A 17,321-nucleotide genomic window follows, 5' to 3' on the forward strand; every position below is an offset into this window, starting at 1 on the left:
CATGCATACTTGACGTTTCAAAAGTGCTTATAAAGTAGGCCTACTTGAAATAAATGAATTTGAATTTGAATTTGAATTCAATTAATAAATCTTTATAAAGGAAGTATTTATAGCTTTAGATGTAGATATCATTTGATATCGCTTTAATTTTTGACACCAATTAATTAACTTAGGTGCTTACCTCGGTACCAATCAAATAATTTAATTTATTAAAGCATATGCTTTAAAAAGCAACACACTTTAAATTGCGGGGAAATCATGTAAGGCAGTAATTTTATTTACATAATGAGATGAATGGTTCTTTAAAAAAAATACTTCTTACTACCAGTCAACTGTGATTTCATCCGCAACAAAATGGTTGTTTTCAATATTCCCACGATATATAAAGTAGTCTAAAGAGGTACTTGTAACTTTATCTTTATGCCAAATTAAACCTTTTCCACAGACAGTTCCGGTTTGGATGTTTCCCGATTTCCGTGGGTTCCTTTTGTATATACCTACCTGTTTACCTAATTAAACACTAGTTTACCTATGCCTTGCAAAGTCAACCTGCCAGTAAGTTTTGTCTTTGGTCGTGGCTAGTTACCACCCAACGACAAAGACGTGCCGCTAAGCGATTTAGTGTTCCGACGCGATGTCGCGTAGAAACTAATTAGGGGTATGACTACCATGCTCTCTAACAGGTTAACCCGTTTCCATCTTAGTCTGCATCATCACTGACCACCAGGTGAGATTGCGGTCAAGGGCCAGTGGAATAAAAAAAATCCTATCAAATAATAATCATATCCAGAACAGAAATAACATTATCAAAAACATGCAGATATTTGGAAATTATATGCAGGTATTAAACTGTATTTTTTTGTAGATACATTTGCTTGACCTTCTTTTGAGCAAAGTATAGACAAAACAAACCGGTTGCTGGTACCCAGTGGCGTGCATAGAGGGTATGCACAGGGTATGCAGATGATATAAAATGAAGAAAATCTCCAGTAAGAGTTATAAAAAACTTAAGGATATGCATTGTTAGATGTTTAAAAAGTCTACCCTTATTTATTTATAACTCGTATTCTAGATTTTCTTAATTTTATATCATCTGCATACCATGTGCATACCCTCTATGCACGCCACTGCTGGTACCCTAACCTAACCTATCATTTATTATTATTTAATATATTAACTACCTATATGAAGTGGCATATCATTACTTAACCATTATCGGCTCTCTACAGAGCACGGGTATCTCTCTCAGAAGGGTTTACCCTGTAGTTCACTACCCTGGCCAAGAGCGGATTGGTAGATTACACTCGCCTTTGAGAACGTTATGGAGAACTCTCAGGCATGCAGGTTTTCCCACAATGTTTTCCTTTATATTTATAAATATATTACGACAATACACACACCGCCATCTAGCCCCAAAGTAAGCGTAGCTTGTGTTATGGGTACTAAGATGACTGATGAATATTTTTATGAATGATATACATAAATACTTAGAATATACATATAAACACCCAGACACTGAAAAACATTCATGCTCATCACACAAACATTTTCCAGTTGCGGGAATCGAACCCACGGCCTAGGACTCAGAAAGCAGGGTCGCTGCTCACTGCGCCAATCGGCCGTCAAATTTAGAACAAGTGTAATTAAATAGATGATGATGATGACGTGCTGGGTGTCGAACAAAGTCCTCCCGAAAAGCAGAAGTATTAACCACTAAGCTATCACAGATCTTTGAGTCATATCGTTTATATGTCATATATTTCACAACAATTACACATCTAGATACAATCATATCGGTCATTACTTATTTTCAAAGGCCGGTATATTCTAGTTCCTATAGACGTCGGAAGTGGGAGCAAGGTCTATGTCAACGGAGGCCTTCCTTCCGCACTTTATCTCGTTTTAATGTATTCTGAGCAAAACTTGTAATATGGCTCTAATTAACATGTATTTTTTAGTAGTCCGGAAGGAAATACTTAAGAGCATTGATCTGTAGCTTAATGTAGAATGTTGGTTAGTTCTTTTTTACCGATTTAAATAAAAACGGAGATTTTCAATTCAATCGGCGTGGTTAGGATTACAGCCTCCTGTTCAGGTGAACCTAGTTCGATCTCCGCACGAAACTACAAATTTTTGGAGTTATGTGCGAAGAGGGGCAGACCAGAAATGATTAGTTTGATATGTCCCCTTGCTCCCGTAGAAGGGAAATCAAACGTCTTATTATATATTTTTCCTTCTTGTCTGTCCCCTCAGGTTGATAGATAGGAATAAATTGTGCGATGTGCCCCCGTCGGGAGTAGGCGGACAGATCGAACAGTTTATTTCTGGTCTGTCCCTCTTTTGCTACTGTACTAATATAAGGAATCAGATAGGTCAGATTATTCTCATTATCTGTCCTCCAAAATAAAAATTCGGCTTCCTTTGGGGGGGGACCAAACCGAGTTCCGGAGTTGTGTGCGTTAATTTAAGTAACTCAGTAAATAATAAATAAATTTATTACGACAATAAGCACATCGCCATCTAGCCCTAAAGTAAGCGTAGTTTATATAATAAATGTATAAACTACGCTTATATGAACAGATAAACACCTAGACACTGAAAACAGTCATTTTCATCGCACAAATATTATTTTAGCTGTGGGAATCGAACCCACAGCCTTGGATACAGAAGCAGGGTCACTGCACACTGCGCCACTTGGCCGCCATAAATTAAATATCACTAACGGTGAAGGAAAACCTCGAGAGGCAACCTGCATGCCTGAGAGTTATCCAAAATGTTTGTTCTAAACTTGGCCAGTTTAGAGCCCGTGGCGTCAACAAATAAGAACTAATTATTATTATTTGCATTTTTCCCGGAACATACAAATCTCAATGTTTGAAGGAATCGTATAAGTTTTAGCGCGATTTGAAACGTCTTCGGGGGTGATAAAGCAAATACTTTCATATATTCTCCATTGGAAATATTATTGAAAATTTTGAATTAAACATGATTGGCATACTGATTTTATGTTAAATATTACCTATAATGTGATTCATTAATCTGTGACTGAAGAATAAGAGAATCAATAGATTTACTATATTCAAACCTAAGGATTATAACCTAAAGAAAAATGATAGCAAATAAACAATATTGCCATATTATAAGAAATCTTCAATATTTAAAGTTGCCTGCATTTCGTAAAAATTTGCTCAATGATAATTTTTAAATTAGATAAACAATCATTTTTGTAATGTACATCTGTAACTGACTTAGTATACGTTTTGGCTAGCTGTTAATATACTAAGGATATATAAAAAATAATAAATGCATACGTCATGTTTAAAAAAAAAAGAGGAAGTAGGTATCATCAATAGCTGCTCAATAGTTGGTTGGTGGGCTTTTAATGATTACTTTGAGGTACAGCATTGCTGGAGGTGAGAAGAAATAAAAAATAATTTGATATTTTCCCTACTCTTTTTGGTAGTCAATTTCAATATATATATATACAAATCATAGCATTGCATAAGCGAATCCTGAAATTTGAATAAGGATCACCCTTGGGAGACCCATTCGCAATCAAATAAGTACATTATCGTTCTTGAAACTCAGTAATTTTAATAACCATTTGTATAGTTTCCTCGTGTTTGCATTAAGGATTTCAGATATGTGAGTTAATTAATTTAATAGTGTGTATTTATACCGTGTACGGAGAGTTGTTTGCATTATTTTGTAGTTATAACTGATGGAACCAAGCAGATGCACCAGATAAGTGGAACATGAGCGCTTATAAACAGAGCAACTCTTCGCTGGGTCGGCAAAGCACCATCCTGTGTCCAACAACCTGAGGCGTGGGTGTTAAGCCTCATGTACACCAGCAATAACACCAGCAACCAAGCCCTTAATCCCAGAACATAGTAATGCTGCTTTATAAATAATAAATATTCATATTATAGTATTAATAAGTGTTACTATTTACTCAATATCTTTTACTCTTCCGATCTCCGAGAAAAACATTAATGAAAATTTATCTTTTTTTTTTTAGTAATGAAAGCTTTTATATAGTAAATTTTACTATTAATCTTATCGCTTAATTATTGTATAACCATTACTAATTACAAGTAGCAAGCTGAAAATCCTGGCTTATCCTTTGTACAAAAAAAGAGCCAGCCTTTCAGATGTTTTTCGCCTGTTTATCTTAATTAGGTAAATACTCAGCAATTCAAATATATGGTGAGTGTTTGATAACGTTAAATTTCAACTTATTTGCTTTAAAAAAAAATGGTTTCGAAATTATTTTTTTTTGTTAAAATTCATTCATGTGGATATTTTGGAACTGTTTTTATTTTTAAAAATGGTATTTTAAGAATTTCCAAAAATAAGTTTGTTCACACAGAATATATTTCCGAAAGGCCATTAAGCTACTAACCTTTGTTTTTAATCTGAATCGGACCTTCGGTGGTAAACAAAAATAACCGCACAGTATTTTTATTGACAAGTAATTTTTTTTTGCCTTGATTGTAGGAATTATTATTCATGGGTAAGTTACTTTTGCGCATCAGTTGCGCGAGGTACAAAAGTGTTTTGCCGACATCCGGCAAAAATAAAAGAGTAGGTATCAACTACTTTTCCTGATTTCTATCCTTGGTAGACCTAAATATAATTCCAATAAGAAAACACATAATATAATTTTAAACTAACATTAATATTTACAAAAAATATAAGCCGTCTAACTGTTAACTTTTGGGCATGGTACCCTAAATGCTGGCGTTATTGCCCCTTTGAATTGCTAGACCTAGCCGTTGGGCTAAATAAGTGCCAGCTCTTGGTTTACCAGACGTGAGGACCAATGGTTGGATCCACAATTTAAAATATTTACAGTGTATTTATTTTATAATTGATAATTAATTGGTTTTAAGTGGGATTGTTGTATATCATCATCTCCTATACCTTTACCTTTACCTTTACCTTACCTTACCTCCTATACCTTTCTAGACCTATTTTGGTCTTCTATAGGGATTTCTACTCGCTACAGTTTTGTGCTGCTTGTATGTAGCGACTCCCAGCGTATCGTTTTATGTCAGCTGTCCATAACTAAGCTCATTTCAGATATCAAATCTGTCTGTCAGCTGTTGCGACTCTATTATTGTTATATTTTCAGATTGTATTCATAAGAATCCAGCAAGAAACTCAGCAGTTGTTTTTTTTCAATATTAACATTTCACAATTTAACAATCATTAGGTATTCCATATTTTGAGAGATGATAGAAGAGCGGAATGCTTACTAGAATTCTTATCATAAATTATTTCGATGAATTAAATGAGTTTGAAGTGATTGTTTAAACAGCTCTCGTTATACGGGAATCGATAGCTTGTCACCATCTCTGTGGCTTTCCGTGGTGTCTGTTATTGAAATGCGGACCAAACAAAACCGTTGCAAAATAATAGTATAGCCAAAGTAAATAATCACGTCACATTCCTTTCAATCAGAATCAACTGGGTCTTGAATTATTATACTTTTAATAGCGTTATTTCGACATTACGTATTATTATATCCGTTGCAATGTGATGTCGTAACGTAAAGATCGTGATAAGTTTGGTAACTCAAGCGAGCCCATTGCACTTGACCCCATTACTGTTAGGTAATTATATTACCCATAACTTTATCATAGACCGCAGTTTCCCTTTGAGGGCACTCGTAGGGAGTACGTGTCAGTACTAATAGTAATTCAAAGGTTGTTGAGATTGCACGTTTTGTTTGCAATGATGTGTGGCGGTTAGAATAACCATGGCGGTAGGACCTCCCCGGAAATGTTATGTCACAAAAAGCGCTACACTCTAACTTGGCTGGGCTGAAATTTGCTCTCAGAGAATTTCGTACATATACCATGTACATAACGCCAACGAATTCTGATGACTATATCACAGTCAAGTGTGCAGTTACTATATACTCGTATATGTGTGTCACTTGCGAATTTTTTTATCCCAGCCATCTTATATCCCACATAGCTAGGTACTGTAACAACATAGTGAAATTTTAGTTCCCACACGCCGTTGAGAACATTATGGAGAACAGTCAGGCAGGTATGTTTTCCATCACCGATGAAGCAAGTGATATTTTAATTACTTAGGTGTGTGGAGTCCACCAATCCGCACTGGGCCAGCGTGGTGGACTACGGCCTTAACCCCTTCTCGTTGTGGGAGGATTACCCGTGGCCTGTAGTGGGCACGGGTGTTGGTTGTATGTGAAGATGGTGACGATGAAGGGATGCAAGTTATTTTACACCTTAGTTCTGTTAAATTAGAATTGATTGGCAGCTTTAAATCATACTTACCAAGATTAAGTTCTATAGAGCGTGAAGTGACGCGACTTTTATCCCGGGAAAACAAATTGACAACAACGAAGTGACAAAAAATTATATATTTTTTTTATTTTGACATGCGCTGTTGCACTTCTTACAATAATTAAAACAAAAATGCGAATCTAAAACTAATTATTCATTATACTCGAGTTTTTGTTTGGTAAATAAATATTGATGGCCAGATAAATATATTTTATTGAATAATTTTATTACAATTTTATGCAGATGTAGACGCCATAACAAACACTACTGGGTCTACCGCGCACGTTAAAATTATGTATATACTTATGTATTATGTTCTAAATTTTATATTGATATTTTAAAAATAAGAATTGGATCAGGAACCTTATTGAGTTTCCAAACAGTAACAAAAAAAGTCTCTTTGTATCCAGGTTCGACCAACTGCATCTCTAAAATAAAATTGTCTTAATTGATAATTTGTGAAATCGCAGATTTGACAAATCTTTATAAACTATTTTTAGTATTCTCCTGCAGTCTAGTAGACCTATAAAAATATTCTGAAGAAAGCGGCTTCTAATACAATCTGCTTATAATACAATTGAAAAAGCCCAATTGAATAATCATGACGTTGTATTGACTACCTGCTTTGACATTGGCGAAATTATTGAGGACCATGCTACAGTACAATAACACACTCGCTCTGGCGTGACGTTTGTTTAAAAACAAGCACACTGGGGCACTTTAAGAGTACCTACGTAGATTTTGTATCCGAAAAAGTCAAGGTATCAGACAGCAGTGTGCCCTAATGTTTATTTGTCTAACGTTAGTGGGCTCCCTTAAACCGTTATTGTGATGTTACGTAAGAATAAGAACAAGAATTTTTATGGTTGATATATCTGACCAGCGATGCGTTTTCGATCGTTGAACCATACACCGTAATTTTAGGTCAATGCCAAGCTCTTTCAAGTTCAATGTTGCGCGAAGGTTATAAAAAAAGTTTGCGAAGAATAAGAAGCAGGTAAATAAAGTTTTCATTGTTTTAGTTTTTTTATTTTAAGATTACCTATCCTGTTATAAAACATGTTGTAGATTATTTTCGCTTGTCGTCTGTCGGAGTTATGTCCTCATGGCTTTGGGTCCTTACCCCGGCTCATAATTGCGGGAACGATTAAGAGACGTGTTGGTCTTTAACAAAGAAAAAAAGATCATGACTTCAAAGCCAAGGAGCCAATAATGCTCTGGATAGACTGAGGTTCAAAAGTCACCGACTGAATATGGATAGAGAAAGATAGGTGAAGAAATTTACTAGAGCCCTTTCTGTCTGAAGGGACAGACTTAGTGTGCTACTGCGTATACTATTATGTAACGGCAATGGTAATAAGCTATCCAGCTTGTTTTCGGTAGAAACTGGTAGTAATAGATTCCCAACAAAAAGTCAATTTAACGTATCATAAGTAAGTACTTAAATAGTAGGCCTACTTGACCGTACGTTTACTTTTAGCTGATTAACTTCAACATTTTTCCAGTTAATATTATTTCATGGCCATCGGAGGTCAGATTACTGCTGTTACCGAAACATAAACTCTAGGTCGCAGTAAATAACTTGACTAGGTTTGGAAAGCAGCATTTTTAAGATTTAATTTTTAATATTATTGGAATTCTAATTATAATATGTTTTATATTTATTAAAAATGTAGATATGTTTTATTTTTTATGAGTTAAATTAACAAGATCATGAATATTAATAATATAAAAATGATAAAAAGGTTTCCATGATAACAAAGTAATATAATAACAATGCGAAAGTAAACCGTTGAACCGACCTTGATGGAATTTAGCACAGAGACAGCTCGTATTCTAGAGTAAGTAGGGCTTTTTATCCGGGAACAGTTAGTTCTTGCTGGGTTGAAATTTTTTTTTTTGCCTATATACGGCTTAAAATATAAAGTGACCTTGACGTAACTTTGCATAAAGATACCCTGGGCAACCGAATTAAAAGCGCTAGTTATATATAACTTATTCTATTTTATAGATCATTTATATACGTCAAATAGACAAAGCGGCAGAATCTGTTACTGGGACTAAGTATAAACTTTTAATTAAGTAATGGTATTTGTAACGGTTTGCTTTATTACGCAGCACTGGAGTCTACTACTCCAATATTACTAAAAACTACTAGTACTAAAAAGTAGTTACTACTACAAGAAGTCATGGGCAAACTAAATAAAGAGTAGAGGACTTACTACGCTGAACAGTATTATTTCCATTATAGTTCAAGTTTTATTTCAGAATTGTAATCCTTATTTCTTAGACGCCAAGGTAATCTGTAGTAATATTATAAAGAGGAAAGTTAGGGGTTTTTTTGTTAGTTTGTTTGTTTTAGCCAAATGAAAAATTATCAGGAAGTAATATTATAACATATAATTTAGTTAAAAAAAATCCTTAAAATAATTGCTATAATGTAACGTAAAGAAGATAATTTTGCCTTTAAAATTAATTACCTGACGTTCGCTGAGAAAACTATTGCTGATGCATAGAAAATATTTACTACTTAATTAAAGCACTCATTATTACCTACAAAAAGTCCACGAGGGTGTATATCTAAAAGTTAAGTCACAATATCAACTTGTCATTCAAATTTTATTAGATCGCCGGTTGGAACAAAAGTGGGTTGGCTATATTCATCACCATCAAATCAACCGACAGACGCATACTGCTGGACATAGGTCTTTTGTAGGGCTTCTGGGTTGCTTGTATCCAGCGGCTCCCCGCGACTCGTTTGATGTCGTGGGTCGACCAACGCTGCGCTTACCGGTGCGGGGTTGCCACTTTAACACCTTTGAACAGAAAAAAAACAAGAAACTGAATACTTTTTACGGAATACGTATTTTATTGTTTTCTCTCTTAATTGCACGGTTACTTATCCGTAGCATCTACTATTTTTTCTACTGCTACTGCCACACATCTCTCACGGTTCCTATGGGATACTTTTAAAACTAAAACCAACGCAGACGGAGACGCGGGAAACAGTTGGTATGTCATATAACACTCTATTTAAAATAATACTGTTTTAAACGAAGATAGTAGTCAGAATAGTAACACATAGAGGTTTAAAATAGTTACCTTGTATATAAAATCATTCCAGCGATCTCAGACTACTCCGGAAGATTTTTTTCCCAAAGTATGAACCGCAATGAATTTAAGATTCAATAAAAACTTAAAGGTCGCCTCGAAGAACATTTTATGCAAAGATATTTTTTAAAGCATATTGTACCGATACGAGTAACTATAACATATTATTATGTAATGTTCAAGGTAAGTTATAATCATGTCATACATAAATCAATCAAGTATCAATTTAATAAGACTGGAAATCTATCTCTTTATTAATATTCCTATGAAACGCTCACTTTTATCGGAAACGTGAATACAGAAACTCTATGCACTTATGTGAAATTCATGCACATAAATAAATAAAGAATTATACTACGACAATACACACGTCGCCATCTAAGCCTTAAAGTAAGTGTAGCTTGTGTTATGAGTACTAAGATAGCTGATGAATATATACTTATAATATACAGATAAACTGAAAAACATTCATGTTCATCATACAAACATTTTAATTTTTTGTGGGAAACGAATCCACGGCCTACTACCCATTGCGTCAACCAGCCGTCGAACATAAATGCTCTAAATCTATATTTATGTATAATAAACGATTTTTCAATTGCTGCAACGAATACATTTTTATTAGATTAGTCTTAATAGCTTTCTTTGTTTCTTTACGTCTTGTGTTCACACTTTTATGTTATTAACTTTTTTAAATATTTATAATTAAAAACTTAATTATTTTTATGTTAAATCCGAGACTATTTCTAAATGCTATGTTTATGTAATCTTTGTGGCCTTAGATTTAAGTAAAAGTATTTATAAATATATTTTTACTGTAACGCTGTTGATTACGAATAAAATAATAAATAAATAAATAAAGTTAAAGAGTTTGTTTGTGTATTTGAAAGTTTTAATTATAGAACTATCAATATTTTTTTTTTTGGATAGAAGAAGGCGTTACTTTGCGCAATTCCATGATATATATATATATAGAGAATAGAAAGTTAAGTAAAATTTTTATAAGTATGTTTTTGTTAGAAAGCCCGATTATTGAATACCTTACAGGTTATTTTATTACAATGTTACGATCCAATTAAGTATTTCACATATTTAATTGGATTGCGGAGCTCTGTAAGTTTACTTCAGGGTTTTTATTTTATTTTCTTTTAAAACTCTATAAATGTAAAAGTGAGTTTTTCCAATGAGAAAGGCAAGAAGCGAATAAATAGAGAATAAATAAATAAATAAATAAAATACAAATACCTACCTCTATTATAACGTATATATCAGCAGCACTTTCCCCTTCACATGATGTATCTACTAACGTATTGAATGACACGTTGCCAATGATAATATAATATTGCATAGAACAAGTTTTGTCTTTGGATATAAATGCTTTGGTTTTGTTGTTTGCTTGAACTGCGTATTGCACCAACAATTAAAAATTAAAAAAAAAACAATAGAAAATACAGAAGGAACCTAGGTATTAAAGCGTGCAAAGGCTTATAAAATCAAAGCCTTACTAGTCAACTGGGTAGGTATTTAATATAGTAGATACTATCTCCATAAGTAATTGATACGTTTCTACTATATCCTTTTATATATAGTAGATACTTCCGATTATTTGCTCTTAAACCTTATTCATCCTATTTTCCAGAAATTAGAGGTTTTGTTGACATAAATTGCAAACTATATTGAAAAAAATTGTTTCCTGCAAAACGCTCTGCGGCTGCCATGGTCGCATGGCCGCACTCGTGACGTCATAGGCAAATTATGATTTATGATTCAATATAAAATTTATGATTTTTATATTGAAAACAAAAAAGCAAGCAAGTGATAGTTTGAAATCACAAAATAATTCGATTTTCGAAGTTCAAGCGATAAAAAAATATGGTGACGTCATAATTTTAAATGCGGCGTTTCACCTTTCATGGCGGATTTTGCATTTTTATTTATTGAAAAATAACAAAAATCCACGAAAAAGGACTTCGAATATAAAAACTCATTATAATGTTGAAGTTTCAGAGATTTTTTTTTATGGTCTTAGACGAGCGCTTGACTGCAATCTTATGGTAAGCGATGATGCAGCCTAAGGTGGAGCGCGCTTGCCTAGAAGATGCCTATTCACTCTTGATTTTAAGGTACTCATATTGCATATATTAAGGCACTGGGGAAAATGGAAGCTTGAAGGGCATTCCAGATCCTAGCGGTGCTGATGAACGAAGATGCGAAGCGCTTCGTACGAGTCCGCGGTATATCAACCACGTAGGGATGTAGAGCATACAAGATTTTTATATTCCACTCCAGGTTTAGCCCTTTACTGCATTCTTATCAAGTGGTAAGTGATGATGCAGTCTAAGATGGTAACGGGCATACTAGTTAGGGGTAAGGTAGGTATATTAAATACCCCTGAATCCATACCCCTGATCGAATTCTACGTTACATCGCACCGGAACGCTAAATGGCACATATTTGTCGATAGAAGACATGTTGTGGAATCAATTGTCCATCTGGACAGAGTATTTCATAATATTTATCAAGATGTAAACAGCTGAGTGGCATTGTCCAGGGCCTGCGGGCATTCACCTTCGATGCTAGATTAGTGGGCACGCGGAAGCGTTGGTTGGTACTTGGTAGTTACTTCACTTACAGTAGGCGATAAAATTTACTTTTGTTTGTAAACTTTTCGTTCGACTGTTATATTTTATTATGGAGAACTTCGTTAAGACTGGTTTATTGTTTACTTACATTGTGACGAAGCGATTCTGTAGAGGCTGTATTATAATAAGCCAAACAGGGCCGACATGTCATACAGATTACATAAATACTATATTTTCAAAAAAGAATATCAATCTAATGTTTACATTTGAAATGGAACCCGGTGAGGGCGCTGTAACCAGATTGAGAGGCGGAGACATTATTTTCAATATTAAATATTCTCATTTAGGAACTTATTTTATAATTAACTTCTTATTTTATAATTTTATTTGACAGCCGGCTGGCGCAGTGGGCAGCGACCCTGCTTTCTGAGTCCAAGGCCGTGGATTCGATTCTCACAACTGGAAAATGGTTGTGTGATGAACATGAATGTTTTTCAGTGTCTGGGTGTTTATCTATATATTATAAGTATTTATGTATATTATTATGTATTCATAAAAATATTCTTCAGTCATCTTAGTTTTACTGTATTGCCGTAGTATACTTATTTATTTATTTATAATAAGCTTTCTCCAGCAAGTAATGTTTTAATGATGTCGAGTTGATGTTTGTGGACTAAGAACTTTGGGGTCCTAGAATTAAAATTACAACAGTTTCAATAACTTATCCGGGCCGGTTACAGCGTTTCTTTAATCGCACGTTAGTTATCGAATAGAAGGCCAATTGAAATTTTAATATGGTGTGACAGTTCCAATTTCGGCTAGCGACCCAGATAAGTTTATTGTATGCCCGAAATTAATAAATTATCACTCCAATCCATATCAGAAAATAAAGGTAGTAGAGCAACCTGTATCAACAGGGTAGCTTGTCATTATCGTCATCGTCACTTTAATCGCTTAACGTGCATTGGACGTGGTCTTTAGTAGGGATTTCCACAATCCACGGTCCTCGGCCGCTTGTTTCCAGCAGTTCCAAGCTACTTCTTTCATATCGTTTGTCCACGTCAACCAACGCTGCGTTTATCTGTGCGGGCCGTGGGGTTGCCATTCCAGCACCTTGGAATCCCAACGACCAAGTTCTCCAAGCTATGTGCCCCGCTCATTGCCACTTCAGCTTTGCAACTCGTTGAGCTATGTCGAATACTATAATTATTCTATAGATCTCTTAATTTTTGATTTAATCACGTAGATTTCCGCTGACTCGAAATGCGAACTCTAATAAAATTATAACTCATTACGACTACTATTATATGCCTTCTAATATAGCGTCTCTCCTAGAATAAGGCAATTAATTATTTATACTTATAAATAGTGCCATAATATGGCTGTTCATGTTTAATTATAAAATAAAATTTATTATAAAATTTAAAATTAAACTTGATATTTGAAAAATAATTTTATTACGTACTTGCTATTTATGAAACACTATAGTGTACTAGTTGCAATACCCACAGTATTCTGCATTGTGCTTAGCCTTTTAATATCTTAATACATATACTACTATTTATTAGAAAGCAATTCTTTAAAACTTTTATAACCTCAGGTAGGTAGGTACATTAATTTCTGTGCCGTGGGTAAATGTACGACATTAAATAATTATATCTCGCATTGATAAAGGATTTCCGTGTTGATTTGTCTATATTATGTCGTAGGGAAATTATGAAATCAGGGATTACGTCAATTCCCTACAGACGGATATTAGGTAAGTATATAGTCTATTGCAAAGTCAACATCTGAAGATGCTCCGGATTAGGCTCTTTATAAAAAAAATATGGTAATGATACTACTTTCATTATATAATTATTTATATATATATTTATATAATAGATATGTATTCAAATATATATTTATTTTATATCTATGTTTATGTATGTCTATTTATTTTCGAATTTATGTGTATATAATTGCACTATCCCGCTCTCTTGCAGCTTTTTCTTCTGACAGAGGTTGCCTGTAAGAGATTGCTTGCAGCAATAAGGCCGCTTTTGCATGCCTACAATTCTTGTTCTTTTGCTTATTCTATATTTTATGTATATTTTGATTTTTGTGTGCAATAAAGTATTTCTTCTTGTTCTTCTTCTACTATTATAAATTTTGACGACCTCCCTGGCGCAGCGGTGAGCGCTTTGGTTTTAAGTGGTACCCCGGGTTTGATCTACGGCAAGAACAATTTGGGAATTCATGATTCCTGATTTTTTTCTGGTCCGGTCTGGTCCGGTCAAGGACGTGCTGCTAAGCGAATTAGCGTTCCGGTACGATGTCGCGTAGAACTCGATAAGGGGTATGCCCCTCATAGGTTAGCCCGTAACTATCGACTACATCATAAGTAGGTGAAATTGGAATAAATGCTAACTTGTAGCAAATTAAAAAAAGAGTAAATGTGTTTCCGTCTATTTATTTGTTTTTTGTTTGTAACCTACGTTCAGCTTATACACTGCACCGATTGTGATGAAATTTTGATGCCACGTAAAGAACCTCGGGTGCCATGGTGCACGAATGATGACCTTGCCCCGATAAAGATTGTCGACCCCCAACGAGGTGGACAGACGACTTCAACCGAGTCCCTGAGATCCGCTGGAAACAAGTGCCTAGCTTCCCGATTTAGTAGCTATATGTCGTCAACTCTTCTTCATACAAACATTATTTCATAGCCATAATTTCTAACTAATCGCAAAATATTTTGTAATGAGATGATATATAGATAGAATAACTTTATTACACATACGAAAAGAAAAGAAAAAACAAAAGTAGTGACCTTTTGTTAAGCAAACCGATTGGCAACTGTAAGTAAAGTTACTGAATAAGAAGGCTTCTGGGAGATATGAGAACACCTTACAAAATACCTTAGCACTCTTACCCTAGCAGTAGATGCAAATCGATTGATCATCACCTGATGATGACGACTTTTTGTAGGCTTTGGATAGGCAGTTAGCAATCGCAATATATAATCAGCGTTATCAATCTTAGACGTTAGGTGGTTGTGTAAACGAAACAGACAGTCGATTGTCTTCCTTAATTGGTTTTCCTAAAACGGGTATGAAACAATGGACATAGCTTTCTAGGTAATATAGTGGGAAGAACTCTTACTAAGGAGTGACTGTGGTACAATTTTGCTTTTTTTATTGAATAGATAATGCACGCAAATAATTTGCAGTACACCCTGTGTGGGTATACTGCAAAGTATTTGCGAGGATTTTATGCATATATTGCAAGTTATACACAAGCGATGAGAGCCCAGGGGTTAGGAGCTCGACTTCACTTTCGGAGGGCCGAGTTCGAATCCCAGCGCGCACCTCAAACTTTTCTAAGTTAATTTCGCGTTTTAAGTAATTCAAATATCACATGCTTCAAAGGTGAAGGAAAATATCTTGGAAACCTGCGTGCCTGAGAGTTCTTCATAATGTTCTCAAAGGTGTGTGGAGTCCACCAATCCGCCTTGGGACAGCGTGGTGGATTACGGCTTTAACTCATTCTCATTGTGCAAGGAGACTCGTGCCCTGTAAGGGGTTGATATGATGATGATAACACCCACACATCGTTTTTGAAAGTATGTTAAAATAAATGAGGAATTAGGTGTTTGTGAGATGGTTTCGGCCTTGGCTGGTTACGCTTCAGGTTGATGAACCCAGGGCAGTACTTCGTAGACCATGTTCCTAGCTGGCTCTGCGAAATGTTGCTCTGTTTATTGGCTATGGTATATTATTGGTTTTCCACGTAGGTACCATCAGTCTGACCATCTGCTTGCAGTTGCGTGCATAAAGGGTATGCACAGGGTATGCAGATGATATTAAGTGAAGAAAATCTCCAGTATGGACGGCCGACTGGCGCAGTGGGCAGCGACCCTGCTCTCTCAGTCTTAGGCCGTGGGTTCGATTCCCACAGATGGAAAATGTTTGTGTGATGAACATGAATGTTTTTCAGTGGGTGTTTATCTGTACATTATAAGTATATAATGTATAATATTAGAAAATATTCATCAGTATCTATTAAGATGACTGATGAATATTTTCTAACCGTAAGCGTTTTAAGCGTAGCTTGTGTTATGAATATTAATCCATAACACAAGCCATCGTATAGCCATCGCCATCCAGACCCAAAGCATCCAGACCCCAGCGTGTGTATTGTCGTAGTATATTTTATTTATTTATAGTACGAGTTATAAGATCTAAAGGGTAGGCTTTTTTTAAACTCTTACAATGCCTATCCTTAAATTTTTTATAACTCGTACTAGAGATTTTTTTCATTTTATATCATCTGCATACCCTGTGCATACCCTCTATGCACGCCACTTTTTGCTTGGTCAATTTATCATCATCAGCAGCAATCAGCGATAATTTATAACTGTCCTCTGGTAAACTAAAAGCCTCTACTAACAGGAGGGGCTTCCCATAATTACCACGCTGGGCTCGCTGGCTGGGGTTGGTGATTATGATGTTATGGCATGGCAGTAGATGTTAATAGCACAGTGGACGCTGCTGGCCGTAATCTACTAGAATAGCGTGGTGGGATCTGATACTTTTTTTTTTGGCGTCGTGGAAAAGCTTTATTGCTACCGAAACTTGGGCACAACGGAGTTTATGTGGAGCTCCCCCCTCTAAAGGGGGTATACCAAAACTAAAATCCCCACGTCATGTCCCTCTTGTTGGTTTTGTTAGACACCCGCGGAACCCGTTGTATACCTCCGAGACGTCTACCAACCACCACAACCGATTGTTAGAGCCCCCGCGCTAGTGAGGAAGGGATCAGGACAGCTTAAACCCCCCCTCAGATCGTAGAGGCTTGTGTATTGACGGGTAGTTGGGCTCTGATACCTGTTGACTGTAGTGTTACGCTACAAATATACCAGGCATACCAGAATTATCAGTGCTAACGTACAGAATAAAACTACTTAATGACTCCACTTTATGTTATTTTCTTTTAATGAATAATTAAACGAAAATAATAACATAGTTAAAAGGTAAGCAGGAAGGCAATAAATTATACTAACGCACTCCACAGATATTGTATTTAAAGCAATTTTTGTCCATATAAATTCAATTGATTTCTCTGAAATGATCTGAATTAATTAAAGTATTTTTTTAAAATACGTCTCGTAAAGATTAATCCGGTTGGATTGTTGGCTTACTACTATCGCTTTAAGCAGTATTGTATTATGTTAAAATTATGTGACATAAATTGACATCCACAAAATAAATCTTTATATATATATTTCTTGTGTGTGTAGGTCACTGAACTCCTCCTAAACGGCTGG

The sequence above is a fragment of the Pararge aegeria genome, chromosome 11, assembly GCF_905163445.1.
Source record: "Pararge aegeria chromosome 11, ilParAegt1.1, whole genome shotgun sequence".
Taxonomy (NCBI): domain Eukaryota; kingdom Metazoa; phylum Arthropoda; class Insecta; order Lepidoptera; family Nymphalidae; genus Pararge; species Pararge aegeria.